Here is a 26,951-nt window from a genome sequence, read left to right on the forward strand (position 1 = left end):
AAGTGAAGTTTAGGGGAAGAATGTGTACAGATGCAAAGAAATTTGGATATAGTAGTCAAGAACAAGTTCAGGTAAAAAAGAATAATGGATTTCATGGGCAAATCAGAGCAAGTATTGTAGGTTGGAAAAAAATTATACTGGAGGTTGGTAGAATTGATGGGAGACAGGTTCAAGAGCAAACATACCTAAGAATAAAAGGAGAGATAATTCTTGAAGATAATACACTCCCGAATCACTGATTAAGTATTCTGATGAATTGTCGAATGGAAAGAACAGGAGGCAATTAAGAAGTCCAAGAATGATAGCATTTCAATAAATATAATATCAATGGAAGGGCTGATACTCGAAGAGCACTGTGGGTTAAGACAAGGAAAAAAATCTAATAGATTTATGAAATTAAATGGTTATGTGAGATGTTTGAGAATACGGAGTTGATGTTCTATAGTGCAAACAAGATGATGATATAATACGTGTTCTCAGTAATTTCTTGGGATCAGGTTTAACAACGACCCACCTTTCCCTCAAATATGTATAGATATAAATATCTATACATACCCGATCATAATTTGGTCAGAGTGAAAGTTGAGATAGAACACAGTCAAGACTAGAGATGAAAGTTCTGCAAAATAATTGAAACAAGTGAGACTGATAAGAAGGAAGTAAGGAGATTATATAAGGAGAAATAAGATGAAAATTGGGCTGGGTATGAAGACCCGGAAGGCTACGTAAAATTCCAGAATGGGGTCATCAAGTCATTAGGGGATGTTTGCTGTTTGAGAAACTTGATTAGAGGGAATACAAAAATTTAGTGGTGAGATAAGAAAGGGAAAAATAAGAGTGATTGAGGTGTAGGTGAAAGGCAGAAGGGAAGATTGTGTAGAGGAATACAGAAGGCAAATAATGAGAATGGAAGGGTGAATATGCATAAAGTCAATAGGGAGAATAAAAAGTAGCTCTGTTTTGAGGTGAGTTGGGGGTTAATGAACAAATGGACCTCAGAATAAAATATACAATGGGAGGATCTGTTTGTCTTGGTTGAGGTAAGCATTAGGAATTTGTTGACTGTCGAGGATAGAATAGTGGAAGAGGTTAGCGTACGTTTGTAAATGTTTGTGGAGTTGCAGCTGGGGGTGTAAGAAGGATATTTAAAGTCATAAAAATGCAAAAACTCAGGTTTAAAACGGGTTACAAGTGACATGCAGTGGTATGGTGGCGAATGTGGGAATGTAGATTTGAGTGTTTGGTCAACGTGTGTATGGTAAACATGGATGAGAAAAGTTTTCAAAGAGTTTATGGGAGAATTAACTGTCCCTTTATATAAGGGTAAAGGTGATAGAGGATACTAAGAAAAAGAATAGCAGTGACGGCTTTACTTAATATACCAAGGAAGCTGTATAGAAGATTTTTTTTATTAAGAATTAAAGCGGATGATAGAACGATTGAGAAGCAATTCGTTTAGACAACCGAGAAGGTACTCGTATCAGTTATATAAGAAAGACTTATTGAGAAGCGTGAATCACTAGGAATTACCATATGGTGCATATACAGATCTTGATACAACTCATGATAGGACTGCTACAGAGAGAATGTGGATAGTGTTGGTGACGTATGGTATGGAGTGAAAGGTGCTATGAATGATAAAAGAGGAGAGTTCCTGATGTAGTGCAAAACTGGGGATGGGACGCTGTGAACTATGTCAAGATAGCTGTTTGATATCTTTGTGGACGGAGTGATGAGGGAAGTCAGAGAAGGAAAGTAAATGTAGGTGCAAAATTACTGGATACGGAGATGAGTTGGCAATGGAGTGTGGAATTTTGATGTTTGAAGATGATACATTGCATTGATTGGGGATAGCGAAATTATGCCTCCTGTATTTTGTTTTCATCGTCATTTTCCGGTAACTTTTTCATCTAGGACGGCACAAATCGCATCCAAAGGGCACATCAAAGAGGACAGAATAAGGAGATTATTGTCGATCTGTGCTTCGAAAAGTGATTTACCTTAATTTTCATCCAATGATCTTTCAAAGAGACTTGGGAATTGTGTGAAGCGTTAATTAACGTTCCTGGGAGTCGGATTCGCTCAGTCTTTTTGCACTCTTTCTTTCCTTTTCCTCTGTCGATTCTCCCACACAGAAAAGAACGCCATGGCAGCTTTACCTGAGCTGTCTTCCGGGTGTCAGTTTTTACCTTCCTAAGGCTGCTGTCAAATGGCTACCATTTTCACGAACGAGTTTACTAAGCATTCCAGTAGAATTGCTCTACCATGTGAAGGCTGAACCGTCCAGGGGCCTGTTTCCTTTTTTAAGCTGAAGACCACGACAAAAGTAAATTCTGAACGATAAACCTGAAGTGTAGAAAAAACTAATGGTGTAGAAAAAAAGTTTATTTTTATCTTATTTTTGATAATGTTGATTTTTTTAAAATGAAGAAGCTGCTAAATCTTAAAGCAGTAGGGAAGCAGCTATCCAGTATCAAATAATTTTTGTAGAATGGCCGTGATATATCGATTTTGATTGTTTGGGTATCAGAAGGCTATTTTATGATGGGTATGATAATCATGGGGTGTTATCGAGTTGAACGTGCACATAAATATGAGTTCGGGAATTCGTTTCAATCATCTGGTTTCATTAAATTACTTGACTTTCCTTCAGTTACAAGCTGCTTCCGTCGTTTTATTTCTTTGCATATTCCGTCGGCATTTGTCCAAGACAAATAATTATGCTATTATGTAAAGAAAAATATGCTGAGATTATACGTGAGAAATCTAGATAACATTCAAGAGTTGATCATTGAAGCTCTTCATTATTCTTATTTGAAATCTTCCAATGAGATGAAAATTTGTTGAGCCGAGATTATGACCGCCCCTACTTCTTTTTTTTTTTTTAAGAAAAACGAATGAAAGAAGTATCATCCATTAAACAGGTAATGACTGTTGCAGCATGAATTCCCTATCACATTGAAAACCTGTTGAAATCGTCAAGAGAAAATATAAAGATTTGGAAATAGACAAACAAATATGAGCATTTCCAAAAGTAAAAATTAACTGAAAGGATGAATTAAACAAGCGAGTGAGAGAGAAATCTAGAATATCAAGCACACTATATCTATCGCAGTTGCAAAGGAAAGTTGATTATTGAGCCATTTCTGGCTTAAAAGGATTTCAGATCTTAAAGAGACTTGCAAGTCGGAGATTCCAATCCTTCTCAAATCCGATTGAATTTCCTGTGAGATCACCTGAAAGTTTCTGAAATTTAATCCGAAATTTTATCACTTTTTTTTTGTTTCTCCAGGCAAACTTGAATAATTGGTGTTGACTGAGGTATTTATGAATCTGAATCTGAATTCTTGCACATGGCAGCGATGCCACGAGTTACTAGGTGGAGATGATTGATTCAAATGTGTCTGGTCATTCGTATTTTTTCATGTCATGAATAAAAATTTTTTCCATAAAATTCTGTGTTTCGGTTTCGCAGTTACTAAGGAATTTTACTTTTTATTTTAATGTTTATTGGTGGAAACCACAATTTTCTTATTTTGTGAATCACGGGTGGAGGATACACTACTGAACTGAGAAACAGAAAATAATTGAAGAGCGACTTCTTTCCCAAATCCGATTTATTTCCCTTCATGATTATAATTTCAAGAAAAGTGTAAATAGTGAAAGGGTTATAGAGTGAAAGCTGGGAAAATAGAGGTACCAAATGAAGATATCTTAGTCATGTGTCGATAGAGTATTTTGAATCGTGCGAAATCTGAAAGATGCAAGAGCGAAAGGGGCTAATGGAAACTCGAGACTGTTTGTCAGTGTTGACTCGTGAGGACGCCATGGGACCCAACTCAAGGGTTAATGAATGAAATTTTTCTAAGACCTCAAGGAACAGGATTCGTGGATCTAAGCAAAGCTTATACTAGATTGATATCCCCTAGAATATGTTAAGGAAAAGCCATCATCATGAATCATAAAAATCATTGCCCGATACTGAAGTAATAATGGATACCTATGCATTAATTAATTAGGCAGTAAAAGCACCTACGCTGGTAGTTAATGCGTATTCAAAATGTAAAGGCTGAAGCTCATAGTAAAAATTACTTCGACTTTCCTGTTCTGTATTTTCATTTAATTTTCAACATTTACAGCATGTTACCAAAGAAATATCAGAATTTATCAGCATGTTTTTTTCTGGTCAGTTCCATCCTCTTTATTAAAAAAAATGGCTATTGTAATTTTGACTGTTATTGCTGGTTGCCATAAGCGCAGGTTGAAACATACTTCTCTTAGCAACGATTATCACCAATTTTCAGTGATCATTTTGCAATCTGCATTTGCCCTAGGATAATCAAAAGTGTTTTTAAGTGGAGACGGTTTATGATATTTTGATTATTAATAAACATTCGGGGTCAACATTGCCGTTATCCAAATTTTTAGCTTTCAACTTTATTTATTGATTTGTGCAGTGTATTCGTATCAGTTTCATTATGTTGCAGGAGGTTTGCTTGTACTGTTGGGCTTGAATGAAAATCAAAATTAACCCCTTTGTCTTTACGGAAATATCAAGCGTAAACAATCAGAGGTGTTTTTTGTAAGACTGCCTTGTTGATGTAAAAGAACAGATATGATTTTCATGTTTTTGATGGACTGACGCCACTGGAGGATTTTTGGAATAATTCTTACGTTTTAATAGCTGAACACCATTGTGAGATTTGTCCTAGCATACGTGTTCATGCTTTGTCTTCTTTTATTGGTTTGATAAGCAATGAATTCTGATAAATACTTACATAGCAAGTGTTCTTTGAGTCCAGATCAGTACCTGAACTTTCTTTGACAGAGGGATTTCATATCAATGTTGTGTTAGAGGATACATTTGGGGTTTTTTAATTGTCGGTTATGCATATTATGAATGAACATAAACTGGTAAGAAAGCTGAAAATTTTTTTCTGAGTGTCAAAAAAATATTTTATTAATTGTTTGTAATGATTATTCATCAGACTAAATTCATGACGTAACTGTTTAATATAAGAGAAAGACGTCCTCAGATAATTCCAATGCCAAAATCCACTACCCAGTATAACTAGGTCACGTATATTTTTTTATTATATTGAGCATCCACACTGGTAATTTGGATTAATTCTGCAAGTTCTGTTTTGATGTATTACGAATTATTATTGCCAGATTCGATGAAAAGATTTCGCCTGGCCTCTAAACTAATTTTCGAGACTGTATCATAATACCCAACTATTATTTTCTCGCTCCTAAAGTTTTTCTTGTATCAATTCTTTCGCCATTGCTTATGCACTCGAGTGATCATTATCCTCGAATATATAAGAATCCCTGAGGTTTCAAAGCGAGTTATTTGTCTATGTGAGTGTATGCTTCTACATGGACGGTGAATCGGGATGATGCGGTTTTTCTCTTGTTTGATGTTTTTTGGGGGTTTGCGTCAAGAATTATATAGATTCCAAACTCTTTACCATGACATTATTGTTTTCACTTTTCCTTGTTGATGTCATTTTGGTGCATGGGATGTTGGCCTTGATCGCTCGTTACTTGCTGTTTTAACTGTTCTTTTGCGATTACTGCTGCTCATGTTAAGAATCTTTTATTGAAAAAGATTAAGGTATTAATTCTTTCATGAATTTAAGAACCTTCGGAGTTTGTAACTTTGTACAGGTTTTTTATTTCTGTAATGTTAAGGTGATATGAATCTTTTTTTTTCACATTATATTCAGTTCACGGCGAGGTAGCAAGAACACGAAATATTTATACAAAAAAGATATTTAATAAACTGGCATTTATATTTGACCTAGTTAAAGTTTGAGAAAGCGTTGAGAGCCTCGCTTGATCTCTTCGCTTTAATTGTTATCGCTTTCACGATAGGAAACAATCCGAAAGAAACTTTCTATTTTTTTAGATATTGCAAGTACTTTACATCACAGATAACGCTCTAGACAAAAAAAAAAAAATATTATGCTACTTGTTGTCGTGTTCGGGCGCCAGGAGCGTCATACATTTGTACCCAAGGGCAGCCAGTAGTCTGTTGAATGTATTGGATCGTGAATGAAATGACCAGATTTTTAAGGGTGGAGAGTTGATTCATTCACTCACTGTGTGTGTGTGTATAATTAATATATATATATATATATATATATATATATATATATATATATATATATATATATATATATATTTATATATATGTATGTATGTATGTATGTATATATATATATATATATATATATATATATATATATATATATATATATATATAAATATATATATATATATATATATATATATATATATATATATATATATATATATATATATATATATATATATATATATATATATATATATATATATATATATATATATATATATATATATATATATATATATATATATATATATATATATATATATATATATATATATATATATATATATATATATATATATATATATATATATATATATATATATATATATATATATATATATATATATATATATATATATATATATATATATACATACATATATATATATATATATATATATATATATATATATATATATATATATATATATATATATATATATATATATATATATATATATATATATATATATATATATATATATATATACATATATATATATATATATATATATATATATATATATATATATATATATATATATATATATATATATATATATATATATATATATATATATATATATATATATATATATATATATATATATATATATATATATATATATATATACATATATATATATATATATATATATATATATATATATATATATATATATATATATATATATATATATATATATATATATATATATATATATATATCTATCTATATATATATATATATATATATATATATATATATATATATATATATATATATATAGACAAATGGAGCAACAGAAAAGCGTTCTTTCTTCTTATCCATTTATTTTACGCCGACGTTTCGTATCTCTGATACATCTTCTAGGCTGAAAAAGCGATGAACTTAAACAGTACTGTGTATAAACACTAAAAGGTATACAATTATATATACTTAACACCATGTTAAATGACAATTAAAAAGAAAAAAGGACAACCTTAAAAACACTTAAAGACATTTTAAAAATATTTTAAAAGTATTTAACATCTAAAGAACAGCAAAGAAGGCCAGGGATTCCAATTGGACTGCTAAAAAATAAAAAAAACAAATTAAATAAATAAAACTAACACCTACCCACAGAGGAGTTCGGACAGCAAACTGACACAGACAAGAATGCAAGGAGGGAGAAGGGGGTGGGGGGCAACAGGGGTATAAACAAAGAAGTTGCAGGCGTTATCTTGCGGAAAAGAGACAGCTGGGTGGAATTGATTGAGATTAAGAGCGGGACAGTTGTCCGTAATGAATAGATTCAAGTGTTTGACTCTTCATGCTGATCATTCTCCCCACAATACTAAAAATGCTTAGCATCTACATGAACTTACAAATTTTGCTGTGATTGACATTGGACTGCCCATAGATTGGATAATCGACAGCCTGTTCTAAAACTAAGGATGACTCCTTCATGAGAGGAATTCGGACTTTATAGGAAGCCTCTAATTTACAACCTTGTAACGAGATCACATCTAGGACTTTCACACCGGAAGTAAACAAATTCTAATCTTGTCCTTGACATGGAAAGAGATGCAATGGTTCGTGGGTTTATTGGGATTAACTTGAGGTGATTGAGAATGGTAATTTTCCGTTGAACTACCCATCAGTGATTTTCCATATTGTCATGTAAAAGGAATCTTGCATACAAAAATTTGGGGGCACCATAAACCCAAATTACCTTTGTATGCAAATTATGTTTGTATTTCCCTTTTTACATGACAATAGATTTCGGAAAAAATGTATCAGGCTATTCAACGGACAATTACCCGCTCTCAATCTCAAGTTAATCCCAATAAACCCACGAACCATTGCATCTCTTTTCCATGTCAAGGACAAGATTAGCCCCTTGTTTACTTCCGGTGTGATTTATAAATATAATTGTCCTAGATGTGATCTCGGCTTACATCGGTTGTACCAGGCTGCTAAAAGTCCGAATCTCCTCTCATCAAGGGAGTTAGTTTTAGAACAGGCTGTCGATTATCCAATCCCGAGCAGTCCAATGTAAGGAATCACAGCAAAATTTGTAAGACACATGTAGATGCTAAGGATTTTAGTATTGTGGGGAGAACCCGATACGTGGAAGAGTTAACCACACTTGAATCCATTATGATTAAATTAACTGTCCCTGCCCTTAATCACCAATCAACTTCCACCCAGCTGTTCATCGCGTAACTACCTGCTGTAACTTCTTTTGTTTATACTCCCCCCCCCACCCCCTCTCTCCCTTGCATTGCTTGTCTGTGTCAGTTTGCTTTACACTACCGGTGTGGGTAGGTGTCTTTTTTTTTATTTATTTAATTTTTTTTTTTATTTTTTTTTTTTTTTTTTCGTATTGGCTGTTCTTCTTTTCTTTTTCTTTTAAAATATTTTTTAAATATCTTGTAAGTGTTTTTAAGGTTGTCCTTTTTTTCCTTTTAATTGTCATTTAATATGGTGTTAAGTATATAATGTGTACCCTTTAGTGTTTATACACAGTACTGTTTGAGTTCATCGCTTTTTCAGCCTGGAAGATGTATCAAGAGATACGAAACGTCGGCGTAAAAATAAATGGATAAGAAGAAAGAACGCCTTTCTGTTGCTCCAATTTGTCTGTTGTTTGAGTGTCTGCTCCTGTCTATATTCCTATATATATATATATATATATATATATATAATCAGAAAGCTACAAACGTCCTTAATATCCAATTCACATACCGAAGTAATATATTTTCATATATATTATATAAGGGAATTTTAAGTTGATATATAAGTCCATATATATGTGTGTGTGGATCGAACCATGCGACGTGACGAGGAATCAGGACTCAGTGACATTAAAGTTTCTGTATTTTTTTTTTTTTACAAGAAGTCCTATCTGTGAATACCATCTCCCATCAACCCACCCACGTCGAACTCAGGTGTTTAAATTTAATTTGGAGACGATAAAATCCACCCACCTCATTATTAAAATGTTGACCGTGACGTAAATCCGTCATTAGCCTGCTTTGTTTCGTATTGATTGACGGATAATTACGACAAAGGTTTTGACAGTTGCACTATGCTTTGGATCAATCGAATGATTGCAGAGACCAACTTTTACCAATCATTAGGGTACGCCAAGAATTAGGCCACACAGACTAAAGTTGATGTGATTTTACGTGAGAATGGACTTACAAGATTGATAATAATATATACAATCCGTATGTATATATATATAACCAGCGATATATATATATATATATATACTACATATATATACTAACCATCGGCCATATAAAATATATATATAAGTATATATATATGTATATATATATATATATATATAACTATATATATATATATATATTTTATATATATATATATATATATATATATATGCCATATATTATATATATATATATATATATATATATATATATATATATATATGACTATTTATCACATCACCGTGATTCATATACAATCAAGCTACAAACGTCGCTTTAATATCAATTCACTACCTCGGAAGTAATATATTTTTCATATATGTTGCCAGAAGGAATTTTAAGTTGATAATAAGTCCACGTCCGGTGGGATCGAACCAGCGACGGACGAGGAATCAGGACTACAGTGACACACTAACCAGTCGGCCACAAGAGAGGTATAAGTGAATACCATCTCCCATCAACCCACCCGTGGGACTCCAGGTGTTTTGCGTTTGGAGGCGATATCCACCACCTCTGCCATGTTGACGTGTAGTGCGTTTGTCATGCGTAGCCATATGACTATTTATCACATCACCCGTGATTCATATACAATCGAAAGCTACAAACGTCCTTTAATATCAATTCACTCTGCCTCGGAAGTAATATATTTTCATATATGTTACCGAAGGGAATTTTTAGTTGATAATAAGTCCACCGTCCCGTGATCGAACCAGCGACGGACGAGAATCAGGACTACAGTGACACACTAACCAGTCGGCCACAAGAGAGGTATAAGTGAATACCATCTCCCATCAACCCACCCGTCGGACTCAGGTGTTTTGCGTTTTGGAGCATCGATATCCACCACCTTCTGCCATGTTGACGTGCTGGTTGCGTTTGTACGGACGGTAACCACATTATCAACTATTTATCATCATCCACATTCATATGAAAATCATATTACCTTTAATTTCCAATGAATTGGATACCTCCAAAGTAATATAGCTTTTCATTGTTACTGAATTTTAAGTGATAATAATTCCAGTCCGATATGGCTAACCAGCGATGACAAACGGACTACACGTGACACAACATCGGCCACAAAGAGAGGTATAAGTGAATACCATCTCCCAAAAACCAAAACACCGGAGTCCGACGGGTGGGTTGATGGAGATGGTATCCACTTACCTCTGCCATGTTGCCGACTGGTTAGTTTGTCACTGTAGTCCTGATATTCCGTCGACTGGTTATCACACACCGTGGACTTATTAATCAACTAAAAATCTCTTTAATATCCAAAATCACTCTTACTTCCGAGGCAGAGTGAATTGGATATTAAAGGACGTTTGTAGCTTTCGATTGTATATGAATCACGGTGACGTGATAAATAGTCATATAATATGGCTACGCGCGACAAACGCACTACACGGTCAACATGGCAGAGGTGGGTGGATATCGCCTCCAAAACGCAAAACACCTGAGTTCGACGGGTGGGTTGATGGGAGATGGTATTCACTTATACCTCTTCTTGTGGCCGACTGGTTAGTGTGTCACTGTAGTCCTGATTCTCGTCCGTCGCTGGTTCGATCCCACGGACGGTGGACTTATTATCAACTTAAAATTTCTTCGGTAACATATATGAAAATATATTACTTCCGAGGCAGAGTGAATTGGATATTAAAGGACGTTTGTAGCTTTCTTGATTGTATATGAATCACGGTGATGGATAAATAGTCATATTATGGCTACGCGCGACAAACGCACTCACACGTCAACATGGCAGAGGTGGGTGGATATCGTCTCCAAACGCAAAACACCTGAGTTCGACGGTGGGTTGATGGGAGATGGTATTCACTTATACCTCTCTTGTGGCCGACTGGTTAGTGTGTCACTGTAGTCCTGATTCTCGTCCGTCGCTGGTTCGATCCCACGGACGGTGGACTTATTATCAACTTAAAATTCCTCTTCGGTAACATATATGAAAATATATTACTTCCGAGGTAGAGTGAATTGATATTAAAGGACGTTTGTAGCTTTCGATTGTATATGAATCACGGTGATGTGATAAATAGTCATATTATGGCTACGCGACACAAACGCACTACACGGTCAACATGGCAGAGGTGGGTGGATATCGTCTCCAAACGCAAAACACCTGAGTTCGACGGGTGGGTTGATGGGAGATGGTATTCACTTATACCTCTCTTGTGGCCGACTGGTTAGTGTGTCACAGTAGTCCTGATTCCTCGTCCGTCGCTGGTTCGATCCCACGGGACGGTGGACTTATTATCAACTTAAAATTCCTTCGGTAACATATATGAAAATATATTACTCCGAGGTAGAGTGAATTGATATTAAAGGACGTTTGTAGCTTGATTGTATATGAATCACGGTGATGTGGATAAATAGTCATAATATGGCACGCGACAAACGCACTACACGGTCAACATGGCAGAGGTGGGTGGATATCGCCCAAACGCAAAACACCTGAGAGTTCGACGGTGGGTTGATGGGAGATGGTATTCACTTATACCTCTCTTTGTGGCCGACTGGTTAGTGTGTCACTGTAGTCCTGATTCCTCGTCCGTCGCTGGTTCGATCCCACGGACGGTGGACTTATTATCAACTTAAAATTCCTTCGGTAACATATATATGAAAATATATTACCTGGAGGTAGAGTGAATTGATATTAAATGACGTTTGTAGCTTTGATTGTATATGAATCACGGTGATGTGATAAATAGTCATATATATATATATATATATATATATATATATATATATATATATATATATATATATATATATATATATATATATATATATATATATATATATATATATATATATATATATATATATATATATATATATATATATATATATATATATATATATATATATATATATATATATATATATGCACTCCAACACCAGAGCTGCAGCTCTCGAAATCATACTCGTAGGCGTCCAGGGAAAGGCAATCGATACATTTGATAGTTTATTCCTAATGCCAACGTTTCTCGACTACAGTGTTGCATTTTCAAGGCTGAAATACAAAGAGTTGACTCTCAATAATTATTCATAAAAATATTTATTATAACAACTAATTAAAAACACTACAGTATTATCTCATTTAAAATGTTAATTCTTTAAAAAATATCAGAGACACCATGACACTAAAAGAAGGACCTACAAAGACGGGAACATATACAAAACTATTGGAACAAGCCAAGAAAAATACAAAATAAAATAAAAATAGATAAAAAGGAGAAAACAAGGTAACGATAAGGCAAATAGGGCCATTAAGCAATAAACAGTTGAGTAGATGATGTTTGGGTGTTTAATGATGGAACAGTTAATTTCATCATTATGGACTCTAAAGTTGTTAAGAATCGATACGTACCTTAAGGAGTCTACTGGTGGTGGAGTCCACATAGGCCCCTGTTTGACATTAAGGGCAAGTATATTTATAAACAGCACCAGAGGACATATAAGGTGATAACCTCTCTTTAGATTTAAAGAGTGAACCAATGGTGAATGGGTTCTTAGGAATTAAATTAACACCAATGGGATCCACTAGTAGACTCCTTAAGGTGGGTATCACTTCTCATCGTGGCGTAAGCTTCCGTATTGGTAGCAGAATTTCAAACCCAGACCATTCCAATATCAGAAATCACTCCAAAATATGTAAAACACATATTGATAATAAAGACTTTGCATTTTAGGCCATACCACCAACCCTCATGACCTTCTTACTCTGGAATCACTTTTTATTAAACAACTAGTTCCATTGTTAAACATTCATACATCCTCCCCCTCTATATTTATCCCAACTTGTGTTGTTTCTATGCATGTTTACGTTTATATATTTATATATATATATATATATATATATATATATATATATATATATATATATATATATATATATATATATATATATATACACACACACACACACACACACACACACACACACACATATATATATATATATATATATATATATATATATATATATATATATATATATATACATATATATATATATATACATAAATATATATATACATATATATATATATATATATATATATATATATATATATATATATATATATATATATATATATATCAAATGAGAAAATATGCTATCAACTGACAAAAGGATTGTATATTCTAATAATGCTCTGAATTAACTTTATTAGGCTGCCGTTATCAGGTAATAACGTAAGAATGACTGAATCGAAACGAAGAGTTTCCTACAATTAAAATATTCATATTTAATTAAAAGGCCACTCCTAGTAAGCCGGCCTTCCGAATTGGAGTCTCTAAAATTCTGTTGTTGACTATAATATATATATATATATATATATATATATATATATATATATATATATATATATATATATATATAATATAGTCAGCAACAGAATTTTATTTTTGCTTTAATTAAATATGAATATTTTAATTGTGGGCTTCGTTTCGATTCAGAGTCATTCGTACGTTATTATCTGATAACAGCAGCTTAATAAAGTTAATTCAGAGCACGTCCCATTTTCCGATAAAATTCCAAATTTGAAACTGAACTCGTAAATTAATAAAGGTTGGCGTTTGCGGTAGTCATGGTAGTTTAGGGCTGGGCTTGCTGACGAAATCCTCGTCTGCGTAAATATATCTTCTATTCTCTCACCTGCGACGTACGTTGCATTGTCGTCAAGATTTCATAGTTTTCTGTAAAAGAAAACTGTTGAGATGGCTATTTGTCCGCACTTTTTCTGTCCGCCTTCAGATCTTAAAAACTACTGAGTCTAGTGGGCTGCAAATTGGCATGATGATCATCCCTGCAATCATCAAACATACCAAATTGCAGCCCTCTAGCCTAGGTAGTTTTTATTTTATTCAAGGTTAAATTTAACCACGATCATGCGTCTGGCAACGCAACAACACAGGCCACCACGGCCGGCTGAAAGTTTCATGGGCCGAGGATGAGAGTTTCATACAGCATTATATGCTGTACAGGAAACTGAGATTGCGTAGAAGAAACTTCGGCGCATTTTTAGTTTCATGTAGAGGTCTCCGAAAGAACGAGTTACTTATATTATATCCCAAATTTTCGCGAGGAGCAAATTAAACGTACGTCTTGATTTTATGACAGACTTTTGTGACACTTCACTAGTGCAATACTTACTATGAAAATGATTTTTACAAGTAACCCTCGTAGTATGCTAAAAGGCAAAAGTTCACTGTAGTATTCGTATGAAAATAAAGAATGATATTTTGTCTTTGTGCAATAGCACTTGAAGTTTGTCTTCCGAATTTTGATAGTTTATGCGTTAACTGAAAATTATAGAATCGGTGATACTGTGCGGCGTTGCCATTGTTGTAAGCAGGAAACGGCAGAGCAAAGTCAAGCAACTATGCCATAGAAAATTTCCTGATATTCTATAAATGCCTGTAACAGCTATACGTGAGAGAGAGAGAGAGAGAGAGAGAGAGAGAGAGAGAGAGAGAGAGAGAGAGAGAGAGAGAGAGAGAGAGAGAGAGAGAGAGGGTGGAGAAGGGGGTTCTTAAAACCTTAATGAACTCGTTGTCTTCACTTTATATGTTGGATGTTATTTCAGAAACCGTCATTCGCCAAATGTAAATCCAAGATTGATTGATTCTCTCTCTCTCTCTCTCTCTCTCTCTCTCTCTCTCTCTCTCTCTCTCTCTCTCGTACATAATTTTATTACTTTCGTAAGACATTACAACCCACTGAAAACCGTCTTGAAAAAGGTTCTCATTAATAGTTTCATTTCCGTAAATGTAAAGTTTGCCAGAGTTGCAACAGAGAAATCAGGGAACGGAGGTAACCAGAAAAGAATATCTATATTTCTATTTCGGCAGTTCACAAATGAGAGAGACACACACACACAGGAGGAATTTTTGTTCGTGATCCATGTTAGTTTATTCTCATTTCATATAATGAACTGCAAGTAATCAAGATCACCAGTGACCCAGTGTAATGAACGGAACCCAGAGAAATATTTAAACCACAATTTCAACATTCAGGGGATGGAATAATGAATGGCAGGTTACTCTTGACTAGCAGGTCGAGAGATTACTAATTGGATGATACTTCATTTTTGTCTTCTATCCCATTTACATTTTTGCTTCATTACTGTAGCCATTGAAGACGGATATCTGTAATAATGTGCATAGTTTCCGACAGGTGACCTAATGAACTAAAGTAAATATGTGTCGTACATGCGTTCTTATCTAATCAATTTACAAATGCTTTTCCAAGTTCGTGCCTTGTACGAAACAAGTGATAGCAGTTGCCCGATTTTTTTTTTATTATTTTCATATTTGAAAGACAGCAAATAATTGGGTAGCCGCAGTGGCATAGTTAGTTTACCTTAGCTTGGAAACACCAATAAGCTTTTGTGATGGAAGTTTGTCCGTAAACCTTTCACTTTTTCCACTTCTTCCCTTGGACCAGAGGGTCTATTCAATGAAACTTAGCACAAAATATACATGGGTAAAGGGGATTCAAAGTTGTTCAAATAGGAGGCCATGCTCCCTTAAAACGGAGACCGTTGAGAAGTGGTAAAGGTTGGGTGTTGTCATCTAAAACTCTTTGTCCTCTGCAACTACTGGGTGAGAAGTGACAAAAACGTACATGAAAATTTCCTTATGTAGTATAGATCCAAACTTGTTCTAAGCATGGTGCATTTCTGCAAAATTGTGGCTGCCGTGGAGATCCAAAGATTTGCTTTGGAATATGTAAAAAAAAAAATCTATACAAAATAACTAGGAGAAAAAAAAATTGCAGAAATTATATCCTGGGATGGAATTTAATGTAAACCTGAACTGAATCCAGTGTTTTACACCATCTTTATTTTCATTTGACTCGTACTCCTGGGATGTGACTTCAAAATATTTCCAAAGAAATTAAAGACAACGTAGTGTACACCCAACTTTAAGTCTAAAGGTTTAATCAGACAAATATCTCCCTTTCTGAGAACATATGGCGGAGGTTCATGAAAATTAATATTAAAAGATGTGATAAGAAGAGCAACTGTGACACTGCGTACGATATGAGTGTTGTTGCTTACTTTCTTGTCACTGCAGTTAATTCAGGTTGAATAGAAAGCCATAAAATTACTGAATATTCCTTACCGGGTGCGAGATGAAGAACGTTTTATGGCAATCTCTCTCTCTCTCTCTCTCTCTCTCTCTCTCTCTCTCTCTCTCTCTCTCTCTCTCTGATAGAGCTCTTGTGCACGGAATTGTGTGACTTCGCTTTCACTTGTTGTATATCACAATTGTGTATGTATTATGGAATGGACATATTGTCATTGGAGATAAGAAAATGATAACATTATGTAAACGTTGCTCTCATAAAATTCCCATTCACTGATTACATCATCGTATATTTGGGATAGCAATCAGACCCAAAACTAGCAAGAGTTGTTATTATGCAATTATATCAAAAGGGAATGAAGCGACACTTTTCATGGATCCTGCAAACTGATACATTCCTCCTCCTACACATAATTTGCTGGGACCATTGATTAACCGCCCACCCCCTTTCCTTTTCATTGCCTTGGCTTCCCCTCACTCCTGCTCTTTAAATACTACTTCTACCTTGTTTTCACTGACGATACAATTTCCTTTACCTCCCCTCATTTCATATCCCTCTCCTCACGTATGGCTTGCTTTACACTCCCAGTTTTCCCTGTAATCCCCCGGGCAACAGCTTTAGGCGTTAGACTTCACAGCTCCTAATAGAGTGGAAGTTCTCTGAGACACGATTCTACGAACAGAAAATGAGGAATCGTGATTATATCCCCGAATTTCCCGGAAGAAGGATACAGAAGAGACTTTCAAGAAACAACATTTAGTATTTAGTGGAAAACTTCCCATTCTCTTTCCAAATTGATTCGGCGTCAATGTCGCATCCACGTCCTCTATGTTATATTCACACTTAGACTTTCTTTCATTTTCGTTCGAGTCCTACCGGGCCAGAAGTACTTACATTTATGATTCCCCTTAGGTGTAAGTTATTCCTAAGTATAGTGATTTCGCTAGTAAACTATTTTTTGGCCCAGTATTCTCGATTATAAGAAAGTGACGCGTGTATATGTGACCAAAATTAATAACTAGCCAATCAGCTGTAATGCTGTAGATGGGTTGTTATCAACTGTAAATACAGAACCTGAATTCGACGGGCGTATGTACAGCCGAGTCTGTCCCTCTCTTGATAGCTGGGTAGTTAAAGTCACTGGCAGCCCTGTTTTTAATCAAGTCCACGGTTCGAATCCTGGCCGGTATAGAAGAACTTATTATTTATAACTACCCTTGTGTGTAAATTATTCCCGAGGTATAGTTAATCCGATATTAGATTATATTTCTGGCTAATATCTGTGAATACAAACAAGTCACGTTGAATAAAATTACATATATATATATATATATATATATATATATATATATATATATATATATATATATATATATATATATATATATATATATATATGTGTGTGTGTGTGTGTGTGTGTGTGTGTGTGTTGTGTGTGTGTGTGTGTGTGTGTGCGTGTATCACGGGATGCCAACGTTGCTCTTGTTATACAACATAATCTATTAAAGTATATGCATCAGCGTATCCTGGTTTGTTTTGTCCAAACCATAGCATTAATGCCACTCAGATGCATGTCACATCACAGACAAGGCCTCTACTTGTAATTTGGTCGGAAAATCGTTCGAGCGCTTTCTCTCAGCTTTTACGCTGCTTAAAGCAGGACGTGATTGTCGGTGATCTGTACCCGGCTGTTGCTGAGATTCGGACTGAGGTGATCGAGTTCTTTCTTCTTGCCTTGGGTGGAAGCCCATTTTCCCGGATGCTGATATTTAGGGAAAAATGTCCCTTGTATCTTTCTCTCTCTTCTTTCTAGTGCAACTTATTTAGAAACGTGTATAAGTGCTCTCTCTCTTAAATATACATATATATCACATATATAAAGATTGAGAGAGAGAGAGAGAGTGAGAGAGAGAGAGAGAGAGAGAGAGGGAGAGAGAGAGAGAGAGACATGGTTTCTATATATATATATATATATATATATATATATATATATATATATATATATTTATACAGTATATATATATATATATATATATATATATATATATATATATATATATATATATGTATGTATATATATATATATATATATATATATATATATATATATATATATATATATATATATATATATATATATATATATATATTGTCTATATGTGTGTACACATGTATGTATATGTGTGTATATATATATATATATATATATATATATATATATATATATATATATATATATATATATATATATATATATATATATATATATATATATATGTGTGTGTGTGTGTGTGTGTGTGTGTGTGTGTGTGTGTGTGTGTAACGTGTGTTAGTGTGTCTCAGCAAATGAACAGGATTTTTTCATGGTGCATAACTAATGGATCTGTTTTGTTCCAATAAACCTTGGAACAAGGAGTAGCCTATTTGGTCGATATACAGACTTGCACTTGCTGCAAGTGATGCTATGAACATCCTCTGACAAATCCTATTTATTTATACTTATATACGTTGATGAGAAAAGTCCTGATGGTCTCTGGATCGTGGAAAAGAGAATTTTCTGGCGAAAATATCTCTCTACTTTATTTTGTCATACCTTGCTGTCTATGGTAACATTACTTTTTCGCTGATGTTGGCGTGATTATTTTCGACGTTGCCTCCGCAGTAAATGGGGTGAGCTTGTCAGTGGCTTTCTCAGTTATGAATTTAAGGTATGGCAGTTTAGAAAAGTGTTCGCGAATGATATTTATTCGGCGCAATCGAGTTTTCTGTGCAGCGTATAATGTTGTATACGTCGCGGCCCATGAAACATTCAGTCACGGCCATGTGGTGGCCTGTCCATTAGCGTTGCCAGACGCACGATCATGGTTGATTTTAACATTAAATAAAAAAAAAAATACTTAAGCAAGAGGGGTGCAATTTGGTATGTTTGATGATTGGAGGTTGGATGATCAACATACCAATTTGCAGCCCTCTAGCCTCAATAGTTTTTAAGATCTGAGGGCAGGTAGAAAAAGTACGGATAGACAGACATAGCCATCTCAATAGTTTTCTTTCACAGAAAACTAAAAATGAATTTATGAGAATGAAACGTCGGTTTTCTGTATATTGTAAAATTATTAGAATTTTATTATCCTTATATGACTTTGATTGAAATTGACGCTTGGAGCCAATGCTTTCTTTACTATTTTTGCGCACGCACACGCACGCTCTCGCACATGCGTAAAGTAAAGGTGCAATTCTTTGTGAATTCAAGGTCGTGGTATTTGTATGTTTACTGAAGAGTATTTGCAAAATGTTCGTGGGGAAATCCTCATTACTATCCAGCATCTTCTGAGATCCCTAGTTATCTTAAAATCTTTGAGGTTTAGTGATTTTTCACTTTTTCGTTATTTTATTAACAGGTTCACTAAAATGGAAAATAGTTTATATCTCGAAAATACATGAGCTTACAGGAAACAGACCGCAGTATGAGAAAAACACAAGATCCTTTCTTGTTTCATACAGTTTTTGAATGACGATATATTATATAAATGCATAAGGGAGTGGCGAGAGATTGATTGATACATAATCTTGCGACGCAACTTGATAACATGATAACTGATCAGATGTATGCCATAGATAGTGAGAAACTATGCACATTTATGAAATCACAAACTTTTGAGGAGGAAAGTGAATTTGAATGCAAATTACCAGTGAGCATGTTTTAAAGAAAAATTCAAACAGAATGCGTTTTCCTTTAGTTTTTTCTTCTACACACACATACACAGACGCATATATATATATATATATATATATATATATATATATATATATATATATATATATATATATATATATATATATATATATATATTATACATATATATATAGGTATATATATACATATTATTTACTTATATGTGTGTGTGTGTGTGTGGGTACGGGTGCGCGCGTGTGTGTGTGCATGAGTTTTATCACTTCTTCCTCACACATTTCTTTCCTTTTCGATCACTCTCTCTCTCTCTCTCTCAAGTGCCTCTGTCGAAAACACATCTCATCATTCATTCTGTTGTTAAAATTTTGGTTGATTTTTAAACTGGGATTTTTCGACGTAGTTTTTCTTTCAAGGATTGCTATTGTTAGTCTGTTTTTACAATATATGATTCACTAAATACAGTTCCTGCCTGTAAAGATTTTATACAGGAAGGTAGACGGTGTCTGGAGTCTATCCTGATGAAGCGGGTAATTTAATTATTTTTTTATTCATTTATTTATGAAGGGATGTTCCCAGAGACCAGGGCTTGATAGGGGAAGGAAGGAGTGAAGGGGAAGGTTGATTAATCTCCATAAATTAGTCCAAACAAGAATAGAAAGTTGGTCGATTATTTTCAATCTGGAGTAAAACACATGTCTGGAACAAAGAGAAATGAGATACCTGGTTTCCATCTATGTTTCTTTTTTTTCTGATTCTGTACTTTAACTTAGGTTTCCAGGGTATTTTTGTGTACAGCCATACAGTGGTTGAGTTTATTCTACATTGTTTACGTACATCCCATATCAAACACACACACACACACACACACACACACGAGATTAAAGGAAAGGACGAACCTTATTACACCGCATACAGTACACAGCTAGACAATCTCAGCGCCTTCTGCCCTTTTTTTTTTTTATTCGAATTCACCATGCATACTGCACGTCCATAAAAAACAGTTGGATCAAAATCCCTTTGTACACAACCACCGTAAGAGATCTAAATCTCAACCCAGTATATTGCACACACCCTGATATACAGTATTTGTTGCTTCACATATTCTGTTTAAATTCTGCTCTCATCCTATCATCATCCCTTGTATTTACTCCCTCCTACTTTCTATTTAAACAGCTTCAAAAGGATTCCTTTGAAGATGTGTACACAGTAAATACAAGAAAGGGCTTGGGAACCATTCTTATAACTCACCTTAGTTCTGGTATTTGCAGTACGTTTTCATCACGCATCTTAAGCAAAAGATACGAGTAGAATCAGGGAGAAGGCGAAGAACTTAAAGTAAAGCCTGCTGAATCTTCAAGTCTAGATAATGAAGCTGAACAAAGATCAATAAGAGATCTGAGAGAATAGTTGAACTAACATACTGATTATAACAAAACCATGTATTCAAGCAGTGGCACTGGTATTATGGTAGCCCACATAATTATTAATGAAATACCCATGTACGAAAAAGGACAAGACAAGTCAAAATGAGGGATGGATCAATAGAGAAACACATTGCTGGACAGAACATTTTTATGATGTCATGAACAAAAGATACGATGGGGATAATTTACTTGATTTACCAAAAGCTACAAAGACCTGAATGTCATATGCTTTACCTACACCATTCCACGATATTATTATGCACTGTACTGTGGTTCACTGGCCCGGGTGAGACATGGAGATGAACCAACTAAGTCGGGTATGCATTAGCTCTGGCAATTCCAAAATTAGACTGCTAAACCAGACAACCTTCCATGGATGCTACACAATAAACCTTGCATTCTTCCACATCTGGATTATGCTGTTGCCTTAATGGGAAGCAGTTGGCTCGTTGTAACAATAGCTGCGGAATGTATCTGTTCTTTCATAATACGAATTTGACGTCAGAAAAAGCAGCTGTGGATTTTTTGAAGTTTTATGTTGTACAAGAGTCCTAGATCATAGCTCAATTTACATATTCAATAGTGCTGTCACTTATTTGTACTTTTGTTTGCCTAGTGTATTATATCCATCCTCATCATTCCCCTTATCCAAGGGAATGATCTCAAGTATTTTCCATTTTCTGCCTTTCACTAGCTATTTTGTTTACAGAAGTTTTCCAAGTCTCTATCTCAGAATGATGGATTTTAGCATTCCTGTCATGTTTTCAAATGTAATCTCATGATGACACCCTGTTCGGACCACCAGCCATATCTGTTCCTAGGAGAGAATAAAAAGTAAACAAGATAAGGATATACAGTCGGGCTAAAGTCAAGGAAAAGTAAAACAAACGCGAAAAATATAATTTTAACAGTGAAATAAAAGTTTTCAAACTCTAAGGCGAATTAAAAGGCAGAAATCTGGACAGACGGCATTATGCTTTCCAAGAAGTAAAGAGCAACACAGCATAAACGAAAGTATTTCGTACAGTAAGTTCTGCGATCATTTTTTAACCTCATCTCCATATCACGAGATTGCCAGGAAAAAATTCTAAGGGGATACTGGACGATGTTGTATCTGGTAAGGGACCCAAGTAAGGAAAGTTGGACAATATCGGAGGATGGAAGAAGACGTTGCACGTTGGCAAGAATATTGTGGGTAAAAGCTTCTTACCTTTAATTTGTTTCTCTGGATTTTGCCTCAGTTATTTTCAAATCCAGCATCATAAAATATGTAGTGCCTAGCAAAAAAAAAAAAAAAAAAAGAAGAAGCTAACATTCACCATAATAATTACAAAAATGATGACCAGTATTGCTGTAATCACCTCCATGTTTTATAACTTCAGTGATTATTTTTTAGATTTATATTTTTCCGTATCGTTTTTCACTTTTGTATTATCATTGTTATTGTTGATGTTGTTATTTACATGAAAACTGAATTGGTGGAGGTGGGTACTTGATAGTCTAAAGGAAGCGGACAGTTCACTCAGTAAGAACAGAATTCATAGGAAAACAATAAAGGCAGTTTTTCTGTCTTCTGTCCGAGTATACCTTCATCCGTTGTCAACCTAATTGCCTTTCACCAAACCCAGTGAGAACATTGGAGTGAAGCTTGAAAATGAAAGGTAAAACTGAATTTTTCTTTTATTATATACAAAAAATTTTGCCTATATCTTTGAGAAAGCATATATATATATATATATATATATATATATATATATATATATATATATATATATATATATATATATATATATATATATATATATATATATATATATATATATATATATATACATATATATATATATATATATATATATATATATATATATATATATATATATATATATATATATGTATGTGTGTGTGTGTGTGTGTGTGTAGTTGTATGTAAAACAGTTGCAAAATATTGACTTTTGGTGTCAACATTTTTCATTATAATTATTTTTTTACAAATGCATAATGCATTAGCAGAACAAATTCAACTTGTCTAATTGCGTATTCATATAATCATCTATATGTATAGAGTACAAAGTTGATGAATGTTAATAACTTCCTAATGAGTTGTGCTAGTTATATTTGAGAATCTTCTGTGCAAGTAATTGAAAGTTTATGTGGGATTTAGATTGAGTCTAACTAATAGGACTGCTTTACAGTTTTCAAAATTATGTGGTTCTATCATAATCACCTCATCTTAAAAAGGTTGCAACCCGTAAATCAGGTGTCTTTTCTCTGTTTTAATGCAGTTTCAAACATTCGAGTAGAATTTCTGTTATTATGTAACAAATCCTTTTGTTTCGTGCAATGAACTCCTAATGGCAGTCTCCCTAGGTATAAAAAGACGGGAGAAATGAAACCACGTTGCTGTAGCCGAAAACATACTAATCCATTAAAGTAGTTGGCTACGGGGGGAATTTATTTTTTATCAGCGCTCCAAGTATGTAAAGAATGTTAATTTGTTTTATATCAGATTTGTATGATTTTTGTCTCTGTATCATGTTACCCCCGCAGCTTGTTTATGTTAATGAAATATTGTCTTTGTAAACAGTCTCTCATTCGTCATAAATGCCTTACATCTCTTTGGTTCTTATGAATATTAAATCGATGTATTCCCACTACCAGATAGATCTAAAAGGCTTAGAAAGGATTACGTAAATGCCTATTAAGGCGTCCACGCCTTGGTACTCTCATCCTCTTACTTGGAGCCCTGTAATCATCATAATAGCTGCCATTATCTCTCACCTTTCGTCTTATGTATGTTGGTTAGCTCCTGTCATCTACTTATACGTAGTTCTTTATTATTTGAATTTAAGTTCATCAGTCTTCTCCAACTTCGTTCCAGAGCTGTTTTTACTATCAGTGTCAATTCTTCTTGTCCTTCTACTTGAACATGCGATCTTTTGTTATATTTGCGTGTTATCTTTTGTCGACATTCGCTTGTAATTGTTAGTGCAGTGGTCCTTAATCCTTTTAACAGTCATTCAACTACTCTGTTATAACGAAACACTACATACTTTTTTATTTTAATTCAATACGTGGCCTTGCCTTTACTTCCCAGCCATATGGTGAGTACTGGAAAATATAAAAACGTGTATGCTGGTATCTTTATTTTCGTGGTCTTTTTTTTTCCGTTGTGTTTTTCGGAGTTTCTGAAGTTTCTAAACATTGTGAATGTACTGGTTGAAATCAGAATTGTTTATTAAATTGAATGCTAAATAATTATTGGTACTGTTTTTAAAAGTATTAGTTATCAGCAGCCTTTTGTGTCTGTTGGGACGGAGAAACACAACCGATTCAGACCAAAATGTAATTGCTTTAAGTAGAAACAATAATTGTGCGACAGACTCTATTGTTATTTACAAAAAGGCAAGGAAGGGGAGATGTAATATGGTAACAGTGATTCATAATGAACTGAAGTGAATATAGAATTTAGGACAAAGGCCAAGCACCGGAACCTAGGAGGTCATTCAGCGCTGAAACGAAAATTGACAGTAAAAGGTTTGAAAGGTGTAACAGGAGGAAAACCTTGCAGGTGCACTATGAATCAATGAAAGAAAGAGCATATGAAAGTGGGTACGGCAAAAGGAACGAAAGGGGTTGCAGCTAAGGGGCCGAAGGCACGCTTGAAAAGATCCTTAAGTAATGCCTACGGTGCACCGCATGAGGTACACTGACGACACTACCCACCTACGCAGGTGATTCATACTGACAAACAGTTATTGTAGGGAGTCTTAGTTGACGATTGACAACGCATTCCTGATGTTTGTTTTAATCACTGGAAATTTCTGGAAGCAGACGAAGAGTACTGAAACGCCGCTGAACGAAGGGCAACGACGAAAGTCCAGTACTTCACCCAACAACGGTAGTTCATTACTTCTGGGGTTTTTAGATTAGATATAACAAGAGGAGCATATGTTTTCATGCTTAGAACACTTATCTTGACATGGTACAAATCTTATGACTTTTTCACCAGATGGGAGTTAGCGAAACAAAGTTTCCACTGCAAACTGGATTGCATATTTTTGAGTTATTTTCCCTTGTTATGCACATGGAGATTCTGTCTTTGACATTGCATACTTATCTTAGTATTTCCGCTATTCCTGAAGTGTTGGAATGGTTTTTTTCTACATAGGGAGGACGAAATCTTTCAATCTGACAATAAGGCTGGTTCCCTGTGGAACCCTTACATGGACAGTGCAAAAACCATATACATTGGTTATAATCAGCAGAATCCAGCAAGGGTGATTTTCTTCTTATGGATCCAGGATATGGTGTATAGCAAAGGATGCCTACTCTGTATCTTACCCCACCCTGGTAGTGTGGGGAATAGGGGCTATGTTCATATCCCTTTAATTTAGAGTCAGATGGTTTCTAGCTTTGCTCTCCGTAAGGGGGTAGCACCGTCAGTGCACCTCACGGGGTGCACTGTAGGCATTACTAAAGGTTCTTTGCAGCGTCCCTTCGTCCCCTAGCTGCAACCCCTTTCGTTCCTTTTACTGTACCTCCATTCATGTTATCTCTCTTCCATCTTGCTACCCACCCTCTCCTGACAATTATTTCACTGTGCAACTGCGAGGTTTTCTTCCTGTCACACCTTTCAGACCTTCCTACTCTCATTTTCCTTTCCAGCGCTGAATGACCTTACAGGTAGCAGTGCTTGGTCTTTGTCCTAAACTCTGTATTCCATTCATTCTAGCCTTGTTTTCTTTGTACCCGAAGCGGCAGCATGGAAAAAATTGTTTATTTTGCAACAAATTTTTTATCTGTCTATGGTTACTCGTTGAGTATCCAAAATCTAAGTATACATTTACAGAACACGGGAAACGAAAGTATCCTGACATCCTCACCGCTTTTTTGGTGGTCTGGGCGAGTCGTTCAGTACATTTGTTAGTTACAGAATAACACGATACTCCCGTTATATTCGTTATTTTTTCTGACTGTGGAGTTTTGTCCGATAATCTTGTTGCGTTACCAGTTACTAGAGTATGAAGGAGGGCAAAGTGCATCAAGTCCCGTTCTAGTAGCTCTATGTCTAGTTTTATGCCCATTAGATCGTTGGATTAATACATAGCTACCAGAAGTGGTAGCTGTCCAGTAGTTATGAAGTTGCAATGTCATGATGATGTTGGTCTCGTAGGATAATATTAGTTTTTTTTTTTTGCGCAGACACAGTAAAACAACTCTGAAAGATAATGTGATTAATTGCACAGAGAGAAGACAGGTAAAACGCATTCTTTCATTACGCTGAATGACTATATATTACAGCAGTGTGTCACAATCGACGACTTCCGACGCGTAACT

The sequence above is a fragment of the Macrobrachium rosenbergii genome, chromosome 8 (genome assembly GCF_040412425.1).
Source record: "Macrobrachium rosenbergii isolate ZJJX-2024 chromosome 8, ASM4041242v1, whole genome shotgun sequence".
NCBI lineage: Eukaryota > Metazoa > Arthropoda > Malacostraca > Decapoda > Palaemonidae > Macrobrachium > Macrobrachium rosenbergii.